At 45.0% G+C, this 27625-nt stretch overlaps 1 long non-coding RNA gene across 3 annotated transcripts in view; it reads right to left on the minus strand.

Annotated features, from left to right (window-relative positions):
• Window positions 1-21639: 21639 nt before the first annotated feature.
• Window positions 21640-27625, minus strand: part of LOC146869885 (uncharacterized) — a 257736-nt gene continuing 251750 nt past the window's right edge. For all 3 annotated transcript variants that reach the window (XR_014968066.1, XR_014968037.1, XR_014968035.1), the window contains 2 exons: window positions 23478-23691; window positions 21640-22626 (listed from right to left, as the gene is read on the minus strand). This is a non-coding gene — a long non-coding RNA (uncharacterized LOC146869885). The remainder of the gene's footprint in view (window positions 22627-23477; window positions 23692-27625) is intronic.

The following is a 27625-nucleotide window of genomic DNA, read 5'->3' on the forward strand; positions in this document are numbered from 1 at the left end:
CTTTGTCCAGAAATAGATCAGAACTCTGCTTCCCCGTCTCTTCTAGTGCCAAGACACCTCTGGGCATTACTTTGCGCTTAATATATTGCTCATTCTTTCATTCATTCATTCAGAGCACAAGCACTTTAGCACTGGTTAGTAGTGGTCAAGTTTGCAGAGTTGTAAGGCCAACAAAAATGAATTCAGCTGAAACAGGAGGACCAAGGCAAAAAGTTGGGGGGCAAGACCACCCTAGGGCTGACAGGTCAAATGTCCACTATCCTGGACACAGGAATAGGGGTGAAGCATGAAAATAAATGGCGGCAATGCATAATGACGTAGAAGGGGGCTTGATGCTTATCTTTCAGGATTGCATAGGTGAATTGGCACAATTGGCGTCAACACAGATTCCCTTTTTAATTGTTGAGTGTATAAGGTTTCAGGCCTTCCAGGGGCGCAGATAGACTTGCATTTTATACTAGGGGTCCGTGGTTAACACATTGCTCCATAGACACAAACTCTGAAACGTCAGGCCCTACATTCTGTGCGGGCGATCATTTTGTTCTAATTCTGCTAAATATTCTAGGTCGCGCGCGGGTACTCATGGTGGTTATGACATTTTTCTTATTTGCCTTGGAATGTGTCATTGTATTTTATTGGTACCCTCATTTGTATTACCTGAAAAGCAGACTAAAAAGTACATTAAAAACTGTGATTCAGGTTTCTCTCTCATTTCCACAGTGTTGACCTTACAGGGACACGATTCACTTCACTTCATGTGTAGCAGGCTGTAGCTAGAAAGGTAAGATATGGTCAGTCCTCTTTTTAGTCACGCCTCCAGTGGGGGCACTGAGAGGGTCGTTTTTCAGTTCAGTTCATAATTCGTGAACACGTTTATAAATAACTTCACTATCAAATATGGGCAAATATGGGAAGCCGTTCACGTCAACATTACAGACCCCCCATATAAGACATCTCCTGAAATGCATGGGGTGCTGCAAAATGAATTTGACAAATACCAGAATTAATGTAACATGTGTCAAAACAAATATAAAACATGGCATAATGAATATACTATCTAGTGGACAATTGGAATAAAACACACTTCGAACTGGATAAAAGATATACTGAGTTGCATAACAATTATGTTGAAATGAATATGGTGTTGCTTAAAAGAATACAACAAAAGCTCAAGTGAATATAACCCTTACTGAAATGATATAGACTGGTGCTGAAATTAATATGACCCTCATTGGAACGAATATGGCACATATTACATTGAATCTGACACTCTTTAAAATGACTGTGACACATGTGAAATGAATATCAGACCTACATAAATGAATACAAGCCATGTTCAAATGAATATAACACAGGTCCAAATTAATATAAGATAAGTTGAAATAAATATGACTAGTGTCAAAATGAATATGAGTAACACTGAACTGAATATGAAACATGTTCACATGAATATGTTTGCAGTTCAAATTAATTTCATGTGCATTAAAATTAATATTACCCACACTTAAATTAATATGAGATGCTTTGAACTGAATACACCATCCAATGGAATCCATATGACACATTAAATTGAATGCAACACTTTTTAAAGTGACTGTGAAACACATTAATTGAATGCCAGACAATCAGCAATGAATGCAAGCTATGTTTAAATGAATAAGACTCATGTTCAAACAAATGTAAAATAAGTTGAAATAAGTATGACTAGTGTCAAAATGAACATGACTTACACTGAATTAAATATGAAATGTGTTCATATGAAGATGATTACAGTTGAAATTAATTTGGCATGCCTTAAAATGAATATAGCCCACTCTTAAATGAATATGAGAAGCTTTGAATTAAATACAACATCCATTGAAAGGAATATTGCACATCTTGAAATAATTCTGACACATGTTGAAACATACATGACATATGTTGACACAAGTAACATGTTCATTGAATTTAAAATGACACACTTTCAAAGGGAAATTAAAACTGTTATATTACGTCTTGATCTGTTGAAAATAAACATTACTCATATCATAATGGATAAGACCGGCATAGCAACGAATATAACAAGTGTTAAAATGAATTTGCCCTATGTTAAATGAATGTGATACACAATTGAACGAGTATGGCATGCACTGAAAGTAATCTAACTAGTGTTAAATTGATAATGACCTACACTGAATTGAATCGGATATATGTTGCTATGAATGTAATCACAGTTGAAATTAATTTGTTATGCCTTAAAATGAACACGGTCAATGTTTAAGTGAATATGAGAAGCTTTGAACTGAATGTGGCATCCATTGTAATGAATATGGAATGTTTTGAAATAAATATGAAACATGATGAAATCCTCATTTTGCTGCAAGACAAACTCTTGTTTAAAATGATGAAGTGGGCATGAGGAATTGCTCATTTTTACATGCTCAACTCTTTTGTTCGCTGAATTTATTGCTGTTTTAAACTCTGAACACTATGGAACTGCTATCAGCGCACAGTGTACGTGACCTAAACCCTAAAACCTTTAGTCATTGACTAATCATTGATTGGCATGCCATAGTGTATGATGTAGAAACTGCACTCAAGGCATGGAAATGGAAAAGTCACTTGAGAACTGCAGCACTTATTGTACACTCCACTCAGTACAACAAAGGAAACATGACATCGGGGCTACCATTGTGGCCTGACTGCTGCAGTGTAAAGCTTGCAGAGCGAACGGTTAAACTAACCCTTTTTAATAGGTAAAAACCTCCCTTTTTAATATTAGTAAGTCACCCCTATGTAGGCGTTGTAGCCAAGAAGCTTGGGTGGATGGTATTTAAAAGTGTCACATGTTGAAAATAAACATGACAACGTCCCTTAAGCAATTAATCCCTAAAAGCTCTTTTCAGTTAGGCAGGTCTTGCAGTCCAAATGAGAGTGATTTCGAATTTTTATTAAATAGAAATAATATATAGAAAATGACCATTAATCTGCCACAGTGGTCACAAGCCTAAATAACATGAACTTTTGCCAACTCCTGGCCTTTACTCAAGCCTGGTAATAGTCGTGCAAAATGTGTGAACTGCATCCCAGGAGAAAACAATAGGCTGACCTGAATGGGCAGAGAAGACACTTGGAATTCCACAGAATATTCACAAGAGAGGCTGTGGGCATTCTGTTGACACTGTAATGTCCAATCCTGCTTAACAGGTCTGTTGAGCCACATCTAAAACTTGACAGTGAGAGAACAGGATGGCAAGACAATTCTTGTCTATCTAATGCCTTTTACTGAAAAAACTTGCTTTGTTGTGACCTACCAGGCGTCAGCCTCTGGGTTTGTTGAGGGTACAGGGAGTGCTACAAACTGCGGTATAGTGTTAGATGTGGGATGGCACTAGGATTACCAGGTTACACTCTCCACTCGCACCCACAGCCTCAGATCCCAAGTTTAGTGTGGCCAAAGACCTTTGCCATAATACATTTGCTCTGACACATTGCATTTTTGGCCTGTTTACAGTAAGGCCGACAGGAATTATGGCAAAAGTCGGTTGGTCACGGCCTGGGAGCCTTTACTCCATTGGTCATAGTGGAACTACAAGAGTCATAGTGTTTCCCCCCCCCACTCCCCCACAGGCTGGTGAACCGTACAAGTCTGGACTCTCATCTCTAGTCATTGCTCAGAAAAATGCTGGACTTGCAAAAGGATGCAGGCAGACTGAATCTGCTGCACTTGGCTTCTGTGACCAGCAAGAAGGACCTGAGTAGTTCGGACCCCCCTCCTCTTGAAACCCAAGGACAGAAAGGTCTCTGAAGAACCACGAGGCTGATCCCATAGGTGGCTCTAGGAACCTACAAAAGCTGAAGAGGACATTCCTGTGAAGAATGCTAGTTGACCAGAGGCAACTGGACTTGGACTGGACTTTGCTGTTTCCCTCTGCCAGTCACCCAAAGGGGCAGATTTATCATTATTTCATGCAGAGCAGTGCAGCAAGCCGCCTTGCTGCATGAAAGAGAAAGGGCAGGATTGCACCATATTTACCATGATCTGGTGCATTCCTGTACTTGCTTGCACTGGCGCACAATGTGCTGTCAAGCTTCAAAGCAGGCACCCTTGCGCCATGGTGCCTGCTTTGTAGACAGGATTGTTTTTGTGGAGGAATGGGCACCTTCCTGCACAAAAACAATCCCCTAAGGCATTTTCCTCTTTCTATGTAGGAACAAAAGAGGAGAAACTAAGATATTTCTTCTCGTTACGCCTCACCTGGGGAGGCATAGCATTTTGCCCCCTTCCCAGGTCTACCAGTAAAGTTAATCTGGGAATGCACCAAAATCCTTGGGTGGATGCGTGAGAAAACCTAGACTCCAGCCATGAAACACCTCCCTGGGGCAGAGTAACACAACACAGCAATTTGTACTGCATTTTGTTAGTCTAGATTTATTAAGCCGCACAAGGTGACCTTGCATGGCTTGATAAATCAGAATTAGTAGTTGTGTCGCCCGTGCGAACCCTTGCATGGCGCAAAGGCAATGTAATCCATTGATAAATCTACCCCTGAGAGTCTGAAACTACTCCATCTGAGGTCATGTGGACCTTATAAGTGTCCTCCTGCCGTAGTTTGGGCACCACAAGAAGTTTGAGAACTTTGCTCCAGAGCTTCAAGGGGATCGATGGCAAAAAGTATTTGATTGGCAGTTCCACAGTGTGAGATTGAAATTCCTTAAAAAATAAATCGTTTGGACTTGGAAATTATTTAAAACAACCCTACTTCAAGGCCCGAGCATGGCCAATCCACTTCTGGTATCCAGCTTGGTGAGGCGGCCCTGATATTAAAATATACAACCCTCTCTTATCTGATGAAATTCACTCACTTTTGATGCAATGCCCTCCCTTGAAGGCCTCTGGTTGTCAATAGTTGGCTAATCTCTCTTGTTCTCTGTGGGTCTACTGTTATGTGCTTCAGGTGGGAAGGGACGGAAAAGACTTCTTTAGTAATCATAGTTCTGAATCTTTTTCTTTTGTATATAGAAATCAACACAGTCACTTCCATACCTAACATATTTCCTCCAATGCCCTGCATTACTTATGCAGTGAGTATGTAGCTAGCATGGCTAGGTTCATCAGTCTCCACCTAGTAGTCACCATCACTATAGGATAAAAAAAAAAAAAAATCTGAATCTGGGGAACTGTAATTCTTGTATGGTCATAAGGGTATGGTTTGCACTGATGCTGGCATCTTAAACTGGGCCAGGATTTTCTTCCACAGATGATTAAGCTAAAAAAGAGCAAAGGAACCAGGGAAGATGTATTTTTCTCCTGCTTCAATGAAAAAAGAAACTAAAATTAGACCAAATTCTTCCCACATTTTCACATATATTAAGAGGAAAATGCCTCTTTAAATAGTTTTTTGGGAGGCTCCAGAACATAAACAGTCTTGCCCATAACAGAGGCCCCCTTGTAGCATGATGCAAGGATGCCTGCATTGTTGCAAGCACTTGAAGAGAGCTGAAGAGTGCCATATAGTTTAAATATGGCCCTTCTCAGCTCTCTCCCATTCATGAAACACAGCATAGAAACATGCCTTGCTGCACTGTTGCATGAATTGTTAGTAAATCTGACTCTAGACCTGAGTTTGTTGATATAGTGGCACAGTTGTGTCTTCCCCTTTTCAACCATGGATTGTGGGGTGTGATGTCGACTGAAAGATGCCTCCTACTACCTGGATCCACGTTGGGTCCTATGACACTTTTGTTTTTAATTTACTTGTAAGGGCACACAGCCCACAGCTTAGCTAAAGGCAATTCAGTTAATAAGCTTTGCAGACAATTTTGAGGGGAACCTATGGGAGTATTCTGTTCCTTCACCCTCCAGCATTCAATTTGACATGTTTCTTTGTGCCAGCTTCCCTGGTGTTGTGGTTAGTATTCTGTATGCTGGACTACCTCTTCCATTCAGTCCTCTGCCCTACAGAGCCATGGCCACTTTGACTTGTCCCTTTCACCACCTTCTTGTACACTTGCATATACCAGTTCTCCTTGGATCCCATTCATTCCCTCCATGTAGTCCTCTACCTTCACATGCGTTCCCCATCCTGGTATTGTCTCTTCAACTCACCTCAACAGGTTATGAACTCTAGTAGACTTCTCTTCCTGCCCTCCCTTTAATATTGTGCAATTTATTTCTTCCACTCCCCTGCACATACTGGGTGTAGCCCACGCAGTCTGCCTTTTCCTTTCCTTCTCTATTCTTTGCTTGTGCCATTTTCTCCCTATATCCTTTCATGCTTTGTCCATGTTTTGCTGTGTGTTTTTTTACTGGACTCCTAGACACTCTCATGCTGCCTACTTTCCTTTTGCACGATAATGTCATTTTCATCACCTGGTCCCAATGAGACCTGATCTCCGTATCTATCTCTCTCCTTCCACACCCATCTTCTTATACAATTGCTTACCTAGTCTCTCTAACCATTGCAGTCTGTTCCTTAACTAAATAACCAGTTACTTGCATTCAGTAACATCTTCTCTGGTACAGACTCTATCTAGCTGCGGATTCTTAACCATAATATTCTCAAGCATAAGACTAGATCCAGAAGTTTTCAAGCAGTACCCGTGCACACCAGTAGGTGACATAATTTGGCTCTGTGTCAGCGGTGTCTGCGCCGACAATGATATGAGTGCCTATAGCAAACACAAGGATATGATGGACGGAGCGCTGAAACTTTTCAGTCACAGATCTGGGTTGAATCCATCAAGTGTGGAAGATGGGATCACCAGTAAGAAATCTGCGGCTACACAGAGTCTCTACCAGATAAGGCAAGGGAAGCAACGTGTTCATCTGATCGAGACTCCTAGCCGCAGATTCCTTATCTTAGAATAGAAAACCCAAGTAATGTCTCCAGGGAGGTGGGTACGCAAAGCTGATTTAAACCAGGATGTCCTACAGGACCGAACGGACAAAGTGCTCATCACGATGGACCTGATTATCCTGGCAGCAGTGCTTGGTAAACATGTGCAGAGATGCCCATGTTGCTGCCTGACAGATGTCCAGGACAGGGACTCCTTGTTCTAAAGCAGTGGTCGCAGCCTGAGCTCTGGTGGAATGAGCACGTAAGCCCTCAGGGGGTTGCTTCTTGGCCAGTGCATAGCAGATATTTATTCAGAGCACTATCCCTCTTGAGATGGCTCATTTCTGCATGGCCTTCCCTTTCTTAACCCCTAGGTACCCCACAAAGAATTAACTATCTACACAGAACTCTTTTGTGTGATCAAGGTAGAGCAACCACTCTCTCTTTGGGTCCAGAAGGTGGAGTCTCTCCTCCTTTGAAGTGTGAGGTGGAGAAAAGAAGTTAGACAGGGTGATATTCTGGCCTACATGGAAAGAAATTACAACCTTCGGGAAGAAGAAGGCCTGTGTCCGGAGTACCAGATTGTCTGGATAGAAAACGGTGTAGGTAGGGTGTACAGAAAGTGCCTACAGTTCGCTGACCCTTCTGGCTGATGTAATAGGAACTAGAAAAGCTGTCTTCATAGTTAATACATGGAGAAAGAAATTGTACAGTGGCTCAAAGTATGCACACATTAAGCTCCATTGGGGCATCATGAATGGCCTGGGAGGAAATACATGTTGCAAACCTTTGAGTGACCTAGCCACAACAGGTGACTTTAACAAAAAAGATTGGTCTAGCAACCACAAAAAGGCTGAAATGGCCCATTGGTAGCTGTGCTGAGAGCAAGGCTCTGCTGTGCCAAGGATAGACCAAATAGAAGAACTTGAGAAAGGGGTGAAGATAGAGGATTGATGTTCCTATATAAACACCATGTCATTTGTCCCAGCGGCTGGTGTATACAGACTTGGTGGAGGGATGCCTGGCTGCTGGAATAAAATCAAAGACTTTCTGAGTAAGTTTGAAAGCTGTCAACTGTCACTGCTCAATCTCCACTCATAAAGGTGAAGGGTGTGCAGGTTCGAGTCCAACAGAAGATACTCTCTGTGAGCCTGATCGGGGACCGATGCTCATGCTCAACAGCTTGGGATACCAGACTATCCATGCCCAATTTAGAGCCACAAGAATGATTTGGACCCGGTCATTCCTGATATTCTTGAGAACTCTGGACAGAAGTGGTACTGGCAGAAACATACAGGAGGCCAGAGCTCCACTCAAGACTAAAAGCATCTCTGACCGAAAGATGCATTGGAAACTCCAGCGCACAAAATTGCGAGCTTTGCAAATTCTTGTCGGTGGCGAACAGATCCAGCTGAGGCTCTCCCCACTCTTGAAAGAGACCTTGCACCACCTCTGGATGGAGACGCCATTAATGATCCACTAGGCATTGTCCTCCGAGTTCGTACACCCTGACTTTCAAAGAGCCCGCTACGCATTGAGCCACCAGGGAAACACCCTGATGTTCCAGCCATATCCAGAGACACAGAGCATCTTGACAAAGAGTCCATGACCCTACTCTACCCTCTTTGTTGCAGTACAAGATGGCAGTTGTATTGTCCATGAACACAGGTACCAGTCTTCCATTGATCCAAGGAAGAAAGTCTTTCAATGCCAAGCAGGTTATACGAAACTTTAACATACTGATGTGAAGCCCGGACTCCGTCAGCGACCAGAGTTCCCTGATCTCCATCACTCCTAAATGGCTGCCCTAGCCAAGGAGTGGCACATCTGTCACTATAGTCAGCTCTGGTAGAGGAAGGTAGAGAGATCTGCCACTGACCCAATCGTGGTTCGTCACACGCCATTGCACATCTTTCACAATTCCCTCCGAGAGCTGGACCATGTTGGAGAGACTAACCTAATGCTGTGCCCACTGGAACTTCAGGTTCCACTGCAGAGTCTGCATATGCCAACGGCCTGTGTTAAAAGCAGGATACAGGATACCATACAGCCCAACAGCCTTGGTGTCATTCATACCGAAATCCAGGATAGAGGCTGAATCATTTTGATCAAAGCCTGAATATCCTGGACTAGTCAAAACTGCACTATGTCCAGAACAGCTCAGATGAAAGGGAGCGCCGTGTAGGGAGTCAGGTGTGACTTTCGCACATTGATGTGAACACCAGCAAGTGCAGGAGATTCGACATAGTCTTGAAGTGGGGGACAACTGCCTATTGTGAGCCCTCCTTCAATAGCTAGTCATCAAGGTAGGAGAATCCCTGACCTCCGAAGATGTGCTGCAACCACTGTCATCACTTTGGTTAACACTCAATGGATGCTGGTAAAGCTGACGGGGAGCATGGCAAACTAAAAAGTGCTCTTGGCCCACCGTGAATGGCAGGTAAAATCTGTGGACAGGCAGGATGGGGATGTGGAAATATGTGTCTTGCAAGTCAAACGCTACCATCCGGGCTCCGGGTGCAGGACACACAGTACTTAAGGGAGCATGAGCATTTTGAATTTCTCCTTTTTCAGAAATAAATTGTGAAGGCGCAGGTCTAGGATAGTACGGAGGCATCTGTACTTTTTGGGCACCAGAAAGTAGCGCTACAGAAATGTAGGCTAAAGAAACAATTACCTACTTCTGATGCCGGCACCCTGATGGAACAAGGAGAAGTAGCCCTCCATCAGCTGGTTGTAAGTGGGTGACGTGCGTAGGGGGTGACGTGCGTAGGTGTTGTCCTAAAGGGAATGGAGTAGCTCCTTTTTACAATCTGTAAAACACAATGGTCAGATGTTTCCAAACTCCAGGGGTGCAGGTGATGGCCAATCCTGCCCCCCACTGGATGCCTTTGATGGTAGGAGGGCAAACTAAAGGGGTTTGGAGGCTGCAGCTGCTGGGTGCGGTGTACTGGCCTGCCCTTTGGCTACCTCTTCCACAAGGTTTGTAGGACCCACATCCAAGGCCATAAAAAGGGAGGGAAGGTATGAATGCGGTTAAAACCCCCTTCTGTGGCGGAAGATGGACTAAGGTTGACGAGGGGGCCGTGGAGAAGCCCATGAAGCTGGCGATAGATCTGCTATCCTTAAAGCGCTCCAGCATTGAGCCTGCTATCTCTCCAAAAAGACAAGAGGCATCAAAGAGCACGTCCATTAGGGAGGCTCAGGCATCCCCTGAAAAGCAACTGGTGCTCAGCCAGGCATGATGCTGAAGGGCCACCGACAATGAAATCACTCTACCCAGTAGGTCTGTTGTGTTCAGTGCACCTTGTATGTTGAATTTTGCTATGTCTCTCCCCTCAGCAATGGCTTCAAAGTATGGCTCAGCCCTCCTCTGAGTCCCAGATCATATGGGAGTATCGTCCCCTAGAGGCATGCGGTGTTCACCGACCACAGTACAAGGCTGGCAGAAGAGGCCATCCTCTTCCAGGAACTATCCTTTATCCCGCAGTTTCTACAAAGACCAGCTTTTACAATGCAGTCACTACCCCGACTCTGACATTACCACTTTACTTTAACCCACAAGTTGTAACAGTGACTTGTAGGGGAGGTATTGTTGGAATGGTGTTGGATTTTTAAGTCCAACACCTTCCCTACTGTTGCATAGACTGGAGTTGGAATAGTAATTTATACTATTCCAAAGTCCAGTGCCCCCTAAAGCAAGTCATCGTAATACCTTGCATGGTGAAGTAACGGGTGGTAACGTTAGTCGGGTAGTGACTGCGGTGTATCCACCTCTTGTATCCCCTATCCGGTAGAGTGGTATGGAACACATCAGGATTGACTCCAGAGTTGGAGGCTTGGGCCACGAAGCTCTCCAGGATGGGGTGCTGGGTAAGGAAACTAGGGTCCCCAGGAGCGGAACAATAGAGGCAGGCAATTGTATTATGCACAGCAGGCCCTGTGCAGGGCTTGGACCAGGCCCAGAGTAGGTTATCAGTAAGGGCTTCATTAAAAAGAAGTAAAGGTTTAGATGGGGTGGTTCCCGGCTGAAGCACCTCTGTCAAGACATTAGTTTTGACTGCCATTGAAGGTTCAAAACCTCAGCCACCCTACACACCACCATAGTAAATGAGACACCCTCGTCAGGAGCCACAGTAAGGGGAGAGACCAAGCCAGTGTCCATACCAGTTGTCCTCAGTATCATCTAGGGGATGCTGGTATCCATAAGGTTCCTCGCAACCCTCCCATTCATCTCCCTCTCCAGGCCTGTTGACTGGAAAAGGCACTGGGTGTGGCCTGGAGCACATGATCCCAGTCAGCACCGGCACTGGGGTCAGACAATACCTGTCTAGCTCTGTGTCGGAGCCAGAAATGAGGATGAGAGTGGCGGCACTGCAGTGGTTGTCGGTACTGGAGGTGATGCCAAGGATGGTTTTGGTCTCAAAGGCTGCTTCGTTCCAAATCCAACAGCAGAACCATGGATCCCCACTGGCGCAGATGGTGAACCCGCCAGCGAGGATCCAGTGGGGGCCCTTCTTGAGTACATGGGGCCCAAAGATGCTCCAGAGGTGCCAGGCCACCAAAGTATGAGGTGCATGACCTCATAAAAATCTATCAGCTGGGCAGGGGTCGTTCTGGCTCCAGGAAAGTCAAGAAATAACAGTGGACCCTGTCTTAGGTTCTGCTGAAGTGCATGGCCTGGAGAGCCAATGCTCCCGCGCTTAGTCGGATGACTTAGATGGGTATGACTAACTTAAAGATCTCTTCTGCTTCTTGGATTTCTTCTTGCAGTGGGTCTTACCCGGCGACTGAATGAGGCAACGATCGCGAGCTGTGGCTCTTAGGGCGATCCTGGCATCTTCCGCACGACTGGGATCTTGAGGATTGCGGGATAATTCGACATCAGTCAACGAGGATCTTGAGGGAACGTTCCCTTGGTGCCTTCTAGTGCATGGCTTGGCAGTTCCCGGAGGCCTTATAATCATGGTCCTTCTCCAAGCACCATAGACAGACCAAGTGTGAGTCTGTCCCAGATATCTGCCAGCGACAGGCACCACAAGGTTTGCAACCAGTAGATCTCTTTGGGGACATCCTGTCACACCAGGAAAGAAATTTCTTTAAAAAAGTTTGACAAAATTCAAGACAAAAATAGAAAGCAACTAAGATGTCTCTTCATGAATCAGTGATATCTGGCATGGAAAGGAAAGAACTGAAGTCAGCGTGCTGAGGTGGCTCCTCTATAGGCTCAATGCATGCAATTTCTGGTGCAGACAATGCCCACGCAGAGCCAAACGACGCCACAGACTGGTGTGCAGGGGTACTGCTCAAAAACACCTGGATACAGTCTGACGCCTCGGGAATATTCTTTGGTAAGGAATCTGCAGCTACAGGTCTCTATCAGATACAGCAGTTGCTTGTGCCGTTCCCTGCCCTTAACCCTTCCCATATACCTTGTTTATGCTTTTACCTCTTCCACCCTGGCCCTACTTAGTCTGTACCATTTTAATTTCCAATCTCCAAACTCCCCATCTTCCTTGTGGTATTCACCCACATTAGTTCCCATTCTGCCTTGATCTTCTTTTTGTGGCCAGTTTTATATATTTTTCATGTCCCCAGCCATATGTGGCCTAGACGCAAATCTCTACTATCTGCTACTTCCTACCAATAACCCTTGCTTGTTTCTTCTTGAGACTTCCATTCTTTTATTCCTGTATTCTGTTCCTTCCCTTACTAGCTTAACACCCATGCACTCTATCCACAAATGATCTGTATTTTTGCAGTGTTTCTTTGCCTACTCCTGTATCACCTTTTGTGACCCCAGGAGTTTGTCTCTACCCACCTATTCACCTTACAGGTGTTATTATCTCTTCTGATTATACTGCACCAAATTATCACTAATACAGCTTCTTAACAGTGAACCCTGATTATATTCCCTTTATGCACTGAATGCCACTCAGTTACTGGCTGCTTGGGTCAGAGCAACATGGCATCCAACCTGCTCATCATTAGCTTCTCCCCCTTGCTCTGAGCCTCTTGATGCATGTAGCTCAATGCCCAACAAACCTACACAGGTGGGCCCCTTCTCCCCATGACTAAGCTACAGAGGACTAACCACATAAAATTAGACTACTTTACATATAAACAGTACAAACCTTTCATGCAGAGCTCAATCTGCAAGGTTCGGCTCTCTAAATTTAATGCTAGCAAAACTTGGGCATCCTCACAGATAACTGTGTCAATGAGATTTTTATTTATCACCTTCACAGGTGCAGCGTGGGGGGCTGACATTGATCTGACTGCATGCCATAAATTCAATAAAGTTAATGATAAAAAAATGATTACCTTCAGAAACACTCTGACCTTGAGAATCAGTACATCCTTCCCTTCCACTGTGAAGCACTCCCTTAATCATCTGCTACTGCTACCATTTGAAGTCCGACAGGCTCCCCTTCCAATGAAACAACATCATCAAAACTTCACTTACATCTTCTTTCCTTCACTAATTGTGTTGTCTTTGCAGGGAAGAGACTGCTATTTAATTCCTATATATATAACTGTAAAACTATACATTCTGATTGCTGCTTTCCTCTATTGGAGCAACCCAGTTTCCAAAAGAACACGCAGGACAGATCATCTGACATCTACAACATCATACAGATGTGACTACGACTATCACAATTTTCAGACGACACCATTGCCCATGAAATTACACACAATATCCCAATTTACCGTATTAACCAGTAAGTATTATTACTACTTATCCCTATTCCAATATGCTAGTTAATCACATAACTCGGAAGATCAATCAACAATCCACCATTCAACATTTTATCTTTTTAGTTCTGTTCAGATATACTCATTCTTTCCTGTATTCCAAATAATGTTAGACACACCCCTGGAGACAATCAAGAGGACAACATAGCACCACAGACGTGTAGGGCATGAAGCTGAAAGAAATGTGCACATCTAGACAAATAAGCCCACAAATCATAAGTATTTACAGGAGTACCTGCAATGCTGGCCGTAATGCTGGATAGAGTCCTGTCACTATTTGCTTTATTTTTGTGCCAGTGTGTTTGAAGATGGTTCTGACCATCTGAGCTGCCCGGGTTTTTCGCTTTTTGAAAACCTAATTGTTGAGCTTTTACTGTGGGAGAGCCTCATAAGTTGGGACTCACCCACAGTGAACTCCTGATGAAACTGCATGTGGATTTTACCGGTGTACCCCTGGTGTGGGTAGGCCGCTGCACTGCAGCCGGAGTAAGGGGCACTGGGCTGGTTACATGCAGACATGTGTGTACATGCGTGTGCACACGTGTTGGGGCTGCGCAGGGGAGATTCCTGCCATGCGCAGCCCGGAGCAGCTACAAATTGAATGGTGGGGCAGGAATTATGCAGAGCTGGGTGGTGACATGGAATAGGCTCTATACAATGGGAAGAAACATGTTAAGGAAAGTCAGTGTGCTTTATTGTTTTCACCGAAGGACCACTTCATTATTCTCCTATGAGGATGGGGATCACATGGGATAGTTTCACTTCCCTAGGGCCTAGAAATTCCAGACACGCACTAAAGTCCACTGTAACATAGGTGAGAAGAAGTATTCTGCTGAATTCAAAACCATAGATGTACTGCTTATGGGTCATCCAAAAATGTCATATTCCTCTGACTCGGCTCATAACCAGAGCCTGGCTGGGGCTGACCCTGCCAGGCTGGATTAATGACCTTCCTCCCCCCCAAGCTGTCGCATCAGCAGCCTAGCCCTTCACAACAAGCATTCCAAGGGCTAAGGTCTCCTCTCCAAAAGGGAGAGAAGATGGGTGGACCTACCCGGTTATCCATCGGCAGCTGTCACCTGGTGCCAGGCACCAAGCTGCTCTGGAGAGAAGGCAGCAAGGGGGTAAGGGGCTTTCAGAGACCAAGTGGCATGAGACCCCTGGACGACGCCATTTTGTACTAACCCAGAGGCCTGGGCAGGAAGGAGGGAGCAGGGGCAGAGAGGTAGTGAGTCGCTGTTTGATAGGGCTAACAGAGACTTCCTGCCAGCCCCCTCCAAATTCTTTAAAAAGAGGTTGCACAGGAAGAGGAGCTCTCTCTGGGGTGTGGTCTGCTGAGGAAGACTGGTGCTGGAGCCTGGCACCATGGGCAGCAGGAAGGAAGAACCTCCAGGCTGGCCCAGGACCCTGACTTGCGCCACAAGGGGAGACCAGGACCAGTGAGCAGAAGCCTGGGCCTCTGCACAAGGAGAAGAGAGTCCCAGGAGGAGAGCCAGGTGAAAGAAAGGCTGGCGCAGGGAGCCAGTGAAGACCGCTATCTGCTGAGTTCATCCTCCTCGAGATCAGGAGGGTGAAAGAAAGTGCTCCCAGTGGCTGGGGTGCGCCACCAGGAGCAAGAAGAGGCCAAGATGGTGAAAATCGGCCGCCCGGGGGCCGAGATATGTCCCCAGAAGGTAGGTGACCTTTGACCTCTAACTGGACTGATGAGGAAGCGCGTGGGGCTCCGCCGCCAGTCTCAAATATGCCCCCAGGGTGGGCAGGTCCCGGGGGCTGCCCCCACAAGAAGTTAAGCTGGGGAGCGCCGTGGCGCTCCCTGTGAAACTGCCTGAATGGGGTGCCAGGAGCCCACCTTGGCCCCCGATGAGACAGAGGGAGGGGAGTGCCATCGCACCCCCCTCGGGGGAGTAAAGAAGCCAGGGAGCGCTCCCCGCGAATAATTCCTAGGGGCCTGGGATCCCAACTTCAGGCCCGTCGCTCCAAAGACAAGTCAGGAAGCGCCATTGCGCTCCCCGCGAACTCTGCCCATGGGGCCCGGGATCCCAACTGCGAGCCCCGAAGACCAGAAGCCAAAGCCGGAGAGCGCCGTCGCGCTCCCCGTGAAGACCTCCAAAGGGGGAGGGGCCCAGGATCCCAACTCCGGGCCCCAGTGTGCCCCGCGCAGGCTCCTCCGTGGTTTGAGGAAGGCAGGGGGAGTACCGTCACACTCCCCCCGAGGTCCAGCCAGACCGGCGGGAGTCTGTCTGTCTGTCTGTCTGCCTGCCGGAGCGGGCAGACCAGAAGAGAAGTGCCGGCACCCATGGCAGCACGCGAGGATGCTGGCCCGGGCGGGAAGCCAATGGGAGCCACCGGGGGTGGGCTCCCCGAGTGGCTCTCCAGCAAGCCAGCAGTGCAGGGTTCCCGGGTGGTACCGGGACCCCGAAGAGCGCGGCAACAGGAGCGGCCGGGGGTGGGCTCCCTGAGCTGCTCTAAGTGGACTCACCTGCACAGGAGGGGTCTGGTGGGACCAGGCCCCCCCTACAAGGAGCTGGTGCGGCGCAGAGCCGCCATAGTGTGCAGCGCGCTCTCCCCGGAGCAGCGGGAGAGCCGCTCATCAAGAATTCACCCGATGGGGGAAGAGCACCCCATAATGCCCTGCAGGCCCGGATCAGCCTGCAGGGGAAAGCAGCTTTATCTCGGCTTGTGGTGGCCCCAGGAGGATGGAGTCACTGCGAAAAGTGTGCGAAGGTGCAGGGGGAGCTGCAGGAGCAACGCAGTCTCCCCCAGCACGAAGAGGAAGAGTCTTCCCCCCCCCCCCCCCCCCAAGTCTCTAGGGGACTCCAAAGAAATAACCCCTCAAGTGCTCAGCCCACAGTCCAAGCCGGAGCTTTTGTTCGACAGCTGGGGGTGCATTACGGACTGTCTCAATGTATGGAGGGCTGTGCTGGGGGATGTATGGAGGGCATCCCCTGGAGAGGAAGAGGTGCAATTGCACGAGAAGTGCATTTACCAATGTTATTTCTATGGTGTGTAATGTGAATTCATAAGCAAAGTGGGGTTAGGTGCCAGACATTACTGCTAGGGTGTCTGACGGTATATGCTTAATCCTGTGATTATAACTGTGATGCCTGTTAGGGGCTGTGATTGCAATGCATTACAACTGTTATCAGCTATGATAAGTACCTCATTTAAAGTGATGTCTAAACATGAATTCTTGCTGCTGCTTTAGGTGAAGAACAACCCTGACTGCTAACCCCTAAGAAGTAGAGGTGTATACTGTACGCACAGTATGAGATGCTCAGTCAGGGTTATTTGTCCCCAAGGCAGGTGATCCTATTTTTAATGCTTGTTGAGATGATGGGGTCGGTCGCCACTGGGATGGTGCCAGTGGGTAAGGCCCTCGCTCCAGGTTATGTCAACCCACTGCATTAGGGGGCAAGATGATCTGCATACATGGGAGTGGTGGTACCAGACCCCACCCCCCCCCCTGCGGGAAGAGTGGAAGTATTACGTAATGTCACAAAGTAATTCCAACAGCTTATGTATATTTGTAAATTGGTACATAGTATTGAGTAGTGTGTGGATTTAATAAATGTACTCTTCCTTTTATAAAGCAAAGCACAGACTGGACAATCAATTATTGAGTGTTATTTCTGCGTATTAGTAAATGGTGATTAAGCCTTAGACTGCTCTGCAACGCTACCCTTTGAGTCAAGCGCTACAATTGAGTGTTTGGTTCCCAGTGAAGGATAAATGTGACATGTTATTTGTGCAGGACTCACAGATACTGCCTCGTTTTCCAACACAGTGTCATTTCTCCTTTAGGTAATGTAAGGCAGGAGCAACGTGATTTACATCTGTTAAATCACTATTTTATGTTCTGTGCATTTGTAAATCCTGCCATTAACACATGCAACTTTGTGAAACAGGCCAATGATGTATTATAATTTGCCACCTCAACTTAAAATGCACATGAAGCTCTTTATTTTTCACCCTCCCCCAACAGAAACAAAATCAGCACACCCGCTGCTCATCATGTGATCAAAAAGGCAGTAAATCCACTTGTTTCTTTAACATCTAAATATTCCATTACCATAAAATGTCCAGTCCACATCAGAACCATTCACTAAGTGAACCTAAACCGAACAACTTGTCAAAGCCTTATAATCAGCCAACGGTGCCTTTTAGATGAACTGATTCCCCCATCAGATAATATTAACTGCAAATCCCTTCAGCATGACAAATCCCAAAACACACTGCACATTTCAAGAACAGGTTCCGGTCTGCCAGCATCCATTATGAAGCATTACCGACGATTAGATGACTTAGTTGTACCTCAACTAGGCACTACTGATCATCACTATTAAATGATGGCAAACACAGCCCCACACACTGCTACAAAGTACTGTTACACCATTTCTTAATCCATAGCTGAAATGGGCATCCTTACCAGAAATCGCCACAGCACCATAAGAGTAGATATATAACAGATGTATTACAGAGATGCTCATAACCTCATCTAGCACCACATCACTCTATTAATGTTATGCCAAGTTTTAAATATATTTTACTGAGGATTCTCAGGTTCATATTAGGGAATATTTAAACAGCGCTTCAGTTGTAAAAAATTGCAGCAATGGATAAGTGACATTGTCTCCTGGTATCTCAAGGGAAAAAGGTATGATAAAACATGTTTAGTGCTGAAGGCCTCTATAAAATTATGTTAAACAGTGAAAGATGTGACTGAGCATTTTTGTTTGTTGGAACGAGAATTTCCACTGCACGGTGTACAGTTGTCCCCCTGCCCGGAGTGCCCAACTGAGAGTATCTGTTATCTTAATTTTTGTTATATGGTCCTAGCTTCATCATAATGTAAATTGTGCACAGAGGCCCAGGCCTGTACTTTGACATGAGCAAGGCACTGGACATATCCTGTGAACTGGTGAGGCACACCAACCACGCTCTCATTTACTGACATAGCACTACTTAGCATGTTCATAAGTGGTGGTAGCTTACCATACTTTGTGAATCCATAGTTTTGACCAGCCCTTTTTATCTGCATTAGCGGAGAAAAGGCCATCTGGCCCACTCATGTAAAAGTCCATGCGCTAACCTAGATCGTGTTTCTATTATGCTAAGTGTATATTATGCGTTTGAGGCCTGTGTGGTACATGCATGTTGTGTTTAAGTGAACCAGAGTAATGGGGACCAGTGGGTTTTTGTTTTTGGAAGACCCTGGCCAGTTCTCTTTTGCAAGATGGAGGCAAAGTTGTTTTCCCAAGCAGAGGAAGTATGTTGCTGACATTCCTGAAACTGGAAGGCGATCTAGACACTGAAGAGGAAACATGTCAGGGGAAGGTACAGGTTACTTCCTATAAAACTGCTAAATGGTAGAAGGTAGGATTAAAGGCTGGGACTGCGGTCGCTGCTGTTAAGGTAAAAGTTACCCACTTTGGGTGAGGTCATCCTTTAGTCTCTTCCCTGATCACTGCTCATTCTGCCAGTTGATATCCAGATGCAGCAAGCTCACATCTTTGTGGCTCTGTTGTAGGTACTCCAGACTGGCAACATCCTTACTATGAGGAGCATCACTCTTCACAAAGACCGGCCTGATGAACAGCTTGCAGAGGACACTTGAAAGAAAAACACCCCAAGCCATTTTTTAAAGCACAAAGATTTAACACCCTCCTGCCTGCTTTAACTGAATACAACTGGAAGCCACTGACCCACTTGTTGTTCCAGTTCAAAGTTCTCTTTGATGAAGGAAATAAGAGAGGGCTACACTGAGGAATGGTGCTACCGGAGCTTCCATGAGGGGAGGGGTTATTACCAGAAGTCTTACCTGGAAGGAAGAGGCTGTACCTCTGACCTGAAGCACCTAGAATCCAATATGCCTGATGAAAGCGGGAAGGAGCCTGCTAATCGACAGGTGTCTGTCCAGGGATAATTAGAAGTAGTTTGACAACCTGATGATGTGTGGTTCTTTCACAACAGGAAGATTTAGGAGAGTGATATGTGTGCCCCAAGGAGTATCCATATGAATAATTCCAGGCAGGAAGCGAGACAATACTTTTGCCCAAGCAAACTGTGCCGCTGCATCCAAGAACTATGACTGAGCAGACTGTGCTGCTGCATCAAAGAACTGTGCTGCAAATTAACTTCTGCAGCAGTGGCGAAACTGTGCCATAGGCGGAATGCGCCATACCAGAAACTGTGCACATGGTAGACTGTGTTGCTATCTGTGGCCCAGTACCCAGGACTCATTCAAGTCCAGAAGCAGGTTCATAGAAAGCCGAAGGCCTGTGTCTTCACTGGAGTTCATACACCTCCAAGTACTGCGGCAGAGGCCTCTGCTACTACCTGCTGTGTCCTCTGCCCAAATGTGGGAAGAACCTCCTGCCAGCATGTCACCTCCCGGAAGAGGGAGCACCATGTCATGGCAACTGACATATATGGCAGGGCTTTCTTTTATGATGACACATGCATGTTACTCGGTAGGCTTAGGGTCTAGAAAACAAAATCTTTGTATGGTGATTATACTTTAGAGCACGCAAGATGGTTATATTTTTTTGAAGCATTACTCACACCAACAAAAATAACAGCAATGCAGAAGAGGAAACATCCAATCAGCTGTTCAGAGAGCTATGTGTAAGGAGCAGCATTACAAGGTCACAAAACGCTGAACTGAGGAAACAGGGAAGCATGTTTCGATTAATTTTGCTTACCTTTCAGACGTGTCTCTAACTGAGGCACTGTTTTTCTGTGGAACAGATACGAGAGACTGAACAACTTTTCCAACCCTTTCCATAGATAATTATTGGGGAGAAAGGTGTACACAAACCTACGAATTTGGGAGGGGAAGGCAAGAGGACTGGTTGCTTGGGGGAAATTTAGTGGGAAGATATGAACAGGTGTAAAATAGTTATCGAAAATACTAATCATACACCAATATAATAACCACAAAGCTGCTAATATTATCGATAAAGGAGCTAAGTCGGGTTTAAGCCAATTCATTACCAATAGTAGAGATGTGCAACATAAAATGATTTGGGGTTTTCTAATGTTCTTTTTATTTTATAGTATCACTGCTGAAATTATTATAATATATTTTCCCTTATTCTGATACAAAAGGTTTGTGTGCTGATAGTACATATTACATAACCTATCATTAGAAAACACAAATGGTTGTGTATGTGGACTGCTTTCAGGGTCCGGGTTGAGGGTCCACACATCGACAAATATTCCTTGCAGATAAGAGCTCCACTGGCAGGACTGTCTGACTCGTGAAACTCTGGATCGAGATGAACATAATTCATTGCAGAGAAGAGTGAGCGACACCTGTCCCTTTTCCTGTTCTCTGAAGGCAGTCTAATAACCAATATCCATTTGGAGCTATGTGAATCTTTGCGCATATGCCCAGCAATTTGGGGGTTCACGACACAGTGCAGTAGGTCTCTGCTGACCACTCATGGTGGCTTGAACCAATTCCACAGTAGTGGGAACTTTCATACAGGTCTGCTTGACTAAGTGCACAAACAATTCAAAAAGGTAATCCACACGTGACCCTGTTACTGGCCCTGGAGAGCTCAAACCAAGAAGGATGGGAGCACCTAAGAAAGGAGAACTAGGACGCAAGGCACAGTAGCTCAGTAAAGTAATTGTACCTATAGCCTGTTCTGTGAAGCATTATGTTTTACATGTGTATAAAAGTATTTTTCATAAGCTAAGTAAAGCTATGGGTTGGATGATCAGTTATTGTGTTGCAGGCCAACTGATGAGTTCTGAGTTTGCACATGTTCACACTTCCTCCCTGATAAGTCTGTCACTGCTTGCCGTTACTACAAGTAAGAGTCAAGTGTTAAAGAGATTGTACTTGGCCCATTTTGCAGAGCCATAGGTGACTGTACCCCTAGATATCAGAGGCAAATGACTGCAGGCCTCCGGCCCAGTAGCCCCTGTTTGCCCCATGGCCACCCAAACAGGGTCTGACACTAACACAAGAAACACTATAAAGATGGAAAAGAGAACTCTGTCAATCTGAAGAACTTCTATTTATTGACAACCAATGTAGAATGTATTGGTATAGGTAGTTTAGGAAAAATCTTTATTGATCATTACAACAACAAACATGGACAAAGTTTGAGGGAAATAGGGTTTTCAGTAGTCTTTTCTAATATGCCATGATAAATGAGCCAGGAAGGGAAATAAATGTGCTATTCTAAAGGCGCAGAGACCTGCACAGTGCTATCAGATGATTTTGCAGCAGCCTAAGGCCCTGGAGTTTCACAAGCTTCCACAAGACTATCACACCCTCCTAGTCAACAGCATGGTCAAGCCTCCGTATCTATAACTACTTTGTCATACATGTATGCATTCTACCCATCATCTGAAAATGATCACGAGGCCTTCCCAAATCCAGGTGAATTCAGTATCCCAAAGTCCATGTTTGCTTTAAAGTCTTCATAGGATTTTGAAAGGGAGAGGCGCAGCACATTTCCATAGGTGACTATATTCACAGAAGGGAAATAGAAAAATAGCCCGGGCTGATTCTCAGCTCCCCGTTTCCCTCACAGGGAATAATCCATATGGTCCACTTTAATTCATGTGCTGAGAAAGACACACATTGCAGTTCAGAAATCCATACATGGTCTTTTATTTCAAAATTGTCTTCGTTTCATACACTTGATCAAAATTTTCCATCAAATAACATGATATAAACAGCCAAGCCAACCCGTATTTCACGAAAGTTTCACTTCTTCATGGCTTCAGTCAATAAAAAAGTGGCTCCCTACATCTTCTTAAATCTTTGAATTCCAATGTTTCTTAATTTTTCTTGTAACCTCGATCTTCTCTTCATAAATATCCTCTAATATCCATTATAAGCTGTAGCCATCATCTGTTGAATCTCGCAGTCACATTTACATAGGGGCTTGCTTCTGGGAAGACATTTGGACTTCGCCATCGCATGCATGCAGAAACTCTATTGATTGTTGAGGATTAAAGCCGAGTGGTGGAACTGTGTTAGCACCAGTCACAAAACACAGAATGTCTTTTCATTTGGCTTCACACGTGATCTCTAAAAGAAGAAAATAAAATGCAGGAGTCAAAATAGCAATTACTGCAACAATTGTGGGTGTTTTTATTCCATCTGCTAAATGAATACTTCAGTAACATTTGATACATGATTCGAACCCCTGATGATTTGCTATGCATCATTCTACAAATAACTCATCAAATCTAGATTATCTGCTGTTAACAACAGAGAACACTTCTAGTCATGGCCTGAGAGTATGTTGCCATCTCCACAGTCCTGCTCGCCTTACTCTTTCTTTAATAGAAGTCTTCCCACTGTTCAACATGGAATAAGCATTCAATGCTTCTAGACCTGAATCTGATACTCTCTCTGCCCCTTCACACCATTGTTTTTTACAAACAATGCTGACATGCCAATAAACTCATCTCAAAGGCTTGTGACTGGAGGTAGCTGCCATCTCCACTATGCAAAGGCTATGCTCTGTCAGAGACACACACAGCAGACCCAATAATGCGCCATATCGATTTTAATTACTTTTCCTTAATGCAGTATGTGAAGCGTCATTACAGTGCGGTAGCTACCATTATACTGTCATGACATTTCAATTAAGCGTGAACATCATTGTTAATAGACATATTGTGCAAAATAAAGAATCCAATAAAGCTGGCGCTGACTTTCCAATTTTGGAAGCATTTATCCTTTAGTCTTCAAAATAGATTTTACTCTATGAAATAAAACAGGGAGGTATGTCCCTCCATATCTCGATTTCTCTACAGTATCTTTAGATATTCCTAGACAACATGCTTGTCATAATAGGCTGCTTTAAATTATAGATTCAATGAATGTGTCTCACCATAAATTGAGCTATAACATAATGAAATAATTTCACTTGCCTTTGCAATCTTGGAGGTAATCTCTCCACAAACCAATGATGGGTTCTTCTTGCGACTGGTAGTTACTGCCTGATGGACTGAATTTAATGTTAAACAATCCATTAATGGCATCAATGGTAATTTCTTGTTCCGTCCAAATGAATGCCTCTTCAAAAAGATGTATGTGGATTTCCAGGGCCTGAGAACTCCCAGAGTTCTTAACCTCTCCTTTAATCTGCAATAAAGAATACTCAACTATAATTAGTGATATTATTGGTCGAATTATAATTTAAAAGTAATTCTAAAATTGTATATATCAATCAATGATCCATCAAAAGGTCCTTCAGCATTCATACAAAGTTCAGTCTAAATAGGATAATCTGAAACTAGCTGCTGGTGACCATTGACAAAAGTGAATTCTCTTGTAGTCTTGTGGAGATTTCCTAGCAGCAAGGCAGGACACAACCTGCAGCTTTTCTTCAAAAAGTTGAAGAGGCTAATTAACCAAACAGTACATGCACATTATTAGAGGGCAAACTGTGGAGTTTGAGCCTTTTGAGTAACAATATCAACCTGAAACTGTGGACCTGTTGGAGTGCATGGATATGAGACGTGAGGACTGTGCTTGGACTTTCAGCCAGGCATTGCCCACCCTGCATAATACATTCTCATTTTATGCATTATAGGACAAGACCTGGGCATGGTGATTTGTAGTTGTTGATGTCTGTAGGCTTCACTCTCACATCAACCGTGGGAGTTCACTGGAAGGTAGGGGGATGGAAGTGGTAGTAGACGTCAAAGAATAGATTTCCACTCCTAATTCCTGGTGAATTTCCTATTTTATGAGGAATAGAAAGGGTTGTATTTCCAAATACTATTTTTTAACAACCTTCAAAAATAGTGTATAGAGTGTTGAAATCTAAAATATAGTTAAGGTAACCATATAAGGGGAACTTGTAGATTTACTATTCTTAGCTATGCATCTAATTACCTGGACAAAATCTTTTTATTGATATTGTTGAAGCTGGATAGAACAAAATACTTGTTAAAGTGATAGAACACCTTACAGACTTTGCAACACAGACAGTGGGCATTTGTGGCAAACAAGGTTTACGATACCGAAGGCAGATTTCAGTGCCGCCAAAAACCTTTATCCGCCAAAAACACTTTTTGCATGCAGGAAACACACACTTGTCAGCTAGCTGACCATGAACAGGGGAAGAACGTTTTATTTTTATTTTTTTGAAGAAGCAAATTCTGTTTTGCATTTTTAGATCTCCTTTTGGGCTGCTAGTCCTTGAATATGGAAAGTCCACTACCTCTGATGCTCAGCTGTTTATGCTGATGCTCATTGTGACTATGAAGAGAAGGTGGTTGGTGCATATTTTTCAGTGCATTTTCTAGTTGGAGACATTGGAAAACGGGGGTTCTGGGTTTCTCTGTTTAATTCTTTCTGGGTTTTTTCTCTATTTTGATTTGTGTTGGGTGTGCCAAATCTAAGAGGATTGTGGTTTTGACTGTAAGTGTACTGGGTGCCTGCCAATCAGGTCCCCTCGGCCAGATCTCTTTCTCTTAAACTGTACCACAATTGGCACAACTTCAGACCACTTTAGAAGTCCCTCGTAAAGGGTGTGTCTGGTAGCAAGGGCATAGGAACAGAAGAGGGACCACTTGGGCTGCAGCACCAATTGTGCCACCCTAGGGTCCCCTCTGCCATTGCATGCTGCATGCCTTGGTGCAAGCAAAACTAGAAGAGTCAACATGGCACACACCTTTGTGTGCCATACCTACAGGCACTGCTTGCGATATACGTAAGTCACCCCTACAGCAGACCTTACCAGCCGTAAGGCATGGTACACTATACTTCAGATGTGGACATATCTGCAGGAGCAGATATGCCCCAACAATATCCAAGTCCATTCTTGTATACTGTAAGTGCACAGGAAAGCCACATAGAGTACATGGGCAGGACACTCATCATTACAAGTTTCCTAGCTCCATGATGGCTTCACTGTACCCACAGATGTTTGGTATCAAATGTCTTGTATTAATAAACCCACACTAATGCCAATGTTGGATTTACTAATAAATGCACCCAAGGGACACCTTATAGTTGTCCCTTGAAAACCTACAGGCTACTGGTGAGGTTACTGACCAGTCCCAGCCACCTGCCACCACTAGATGCCTACCTGACCTCATGGGGTGAGAGCCTGTGCTCTCAGAGGCCGGGAATAAAGCCTGCTCCGGGCGAAGGTGTTTCACACCTTCCCCAGAACAGTAACAGCATTCCAGGGTGGGAAGCTTCAAAGGCCATGCCATCTTTGAAATGTAACCCAGGCAGCAACAACCAGTGGAGGATGCCAACCCCCCCCCCCTATCATGACCTCACTCTTGGCGGAAAGAAAGGTGGGAAGCCTAGAAAGAATGTGTGCCCACCTTCAGCTAGCACCTCCCTTGTGGTGTAGCAGGTGAGGTGAAACTCATTTTTCAGTCCCCTCGATCTTGAAATGGAGGGAAATCGTCCTATCCGGTTTAGGGGTATGCACATTCCCCAATGGGAGGGGGTCATACAGAGGGTGTAGTCACCCTCCGGTAGATGGCCCAAGGGCCATTACCTGGTACTCTATTTAATGCCTTTAAATTTAGTATTTAGGTTGTATCCCTAAGCCTTGAACTTCAGATTTGATGGACCCAAGATGAGAAAGGACAAAGAAGAACTGTTGACCACGAGAACAGAGAACCTGCTGTGGACGTTTGGGAGCAAAACCTTGACTGCCGCTGCCAGGCTTGACAATCGGTAAAGACTGTCTCATCCTGCTGCTGAGAAACCTCTGCAAACCCCAGAGGTCCTCCAGCCATTCTGACTGAAACTCACTCAGACACAATCATTATTGTTCACTCTGACTTATTCAGCATCGCTCGTTCTCACATTGGCTCACTGTTCCACTCATTCAGACTTGACTCACTCAGTCTCATAAACATTAACATTCATTTACACTACTTGTCAGTCTCCCTCACTTCACTCAGTCATGCCCACTCTTCTTATCACTCACTGTCCTCACTTTGACTCACTACTTCATTAACACTCTTTTACTCACACATACATGCTCACATATGCACCCACTCTCACATATACATACACGTTACTTAAAAGCATTTATTACTTACCTTGCTGTCTATGCAGGTCCCGTTTGCTGCTGCATCTTTAAGCTTCAGACAATTGAAAGTGAAACCTCAAACCTATGCAGCAGCAGATTTGAGTTTTCAGTCTCTGCTCATTCACCTCACCCTTTCCCAACCGTATGATAAGCTGGGAAAGGGTGGGTGACGTGCGGATTGATATGTGGCCTCGGGCACCGCAGGGGTTCAGCCTGCAAACATACGTGTCTAACTTTATCTGTTACACTTTACTACATCACAGTTTGGGAGGCATGCCAGGGGCCTGAGGACAGAGCTGAGGGGTTTCACCAGCCGTGAATAATCTCTGATAGCTGGTGCAGGCACTTTTATGCTCCTGCGCCAGACATCAGACATTCTCTCTAGCAGAGCTGCCTTTAGCTGCTGCTAGACAGCATTTTCTTTTTATATCAAAGTGAATAAAAGATTATTATTCACTCCTGGTATAAGGGGGGGCATAGCCCTGGAGCCCTAAAGGGAAAATCCCCTGCTGTTGGGTGCATATAAGTAATGGAGTGTGCTGCAGTAAGTAGTGTACACTCATTCAGGGTCCTCCAGTGATATCTTTCTTCAGGAGCAACTTAGTAGAAACAGTGGCCTCCACTGGTGATGGCAAGAGGATGGAAGGCCTCTGACACTCCAGTTGTGCCGGGCAGCAGTCTGAGAGCTACTCATACACCCAGCGTGCCTCCTAAGAATAAACGCCTGATGCTCTGGAGGCCAGGAAATTAGAGCAAGGTTAGCGAGGGCCAGTAAACAGCTTTGCAGGGATAGTGTAGGTAGCAGATGTGTGTCAGCCCTTCAGTCAGCAGTGAAAAGCATTTGACCCCTATCGAGAGTTAGGAGTCGTGGTTGCCGCACAGGCAGAATCCCACGCTGAGAGTCCAGCGGATTAGGTGAACAAGCAACGAGGAGTGCATACTATCAAAGTATTCACATACATGCCAATATTTTAGAAGAGGAAAGTGGGAGGTTTTTAAAAAAAATAATGG

Source organism: Triturus cristatus, chromosome 1_1 (genome assembly GCF_964204655.1).
Source record: "Triturus cristatus chromosome 1_1, aTriCri1.1, whole genome shotgun sequence".
Classification (NCBI taxonomy): Eukaryota; Metazoa; Chordata; class Amphibia; order Caudata; family Salamandridae; genus Triturus; species Triturus cristatus.